The following is a 517-nucleotide window of genomic DNA, read 5'->3' as shown; positions in this document are numbered from 1 at the left end:
ACAAAAAAAGAAACTCTATTGATTAAAACATCGAGGTTAGGCTATTGACAAGGATGGGGGTCCACTGGCCCTGTCACCGAGACCTCTACAGTCCCCCAAGTTACATGGAGGTCTCATGTTTATCTGATGACAAGATAAACAGTGAAAACATACAGCATTGCACATCACAGGATAAATCAATATATCGTTTAACAAATAACTATTGAAAACTATTATTAAGTGAATACAGACATAAAAAACCTAATCCGCTCTGCTGCAATGTAATAATAAATGTGTAATCAATAATAATGAAATCATCTTACATTTTAAGTGAAATAATTTTTAAAAATATATATTTACGGAAAAAATCTTCAAATTGGCTGAAATCTTGTGGATATTCCAGGTACAGACTTATCCTGTGCTCCACTCTCACCACAGAAACGGTTTCCTGATCACTTTACTGTTTTAATTCCTGGTGTGCAGGGTGCGAGTCCATCACACCATAAAAGGAGAAGCACCCTGAAAGAGCCATGATTAA

The sequence above is a fragment of the Sphaeramia orbicularis genome, chromosome 11, assembly GCF_902148855.1.
Source record: "Sphaeramia orbicularis chromosome 11, fSphaOr1.1, whole genome shotgun sequence".
Classification (NCBI taxonomy): Eukaryota; Metazoa; Chordata; class Actinopteri; order Kurtiformes; family Apogonidae; genus Sphaeramia; species Sphaeramia orbicularis.
The sequence above is the reverse complement of the archived record's forward strand: the minus strand, read 5'-3'. Positions refer to the sequence as shown.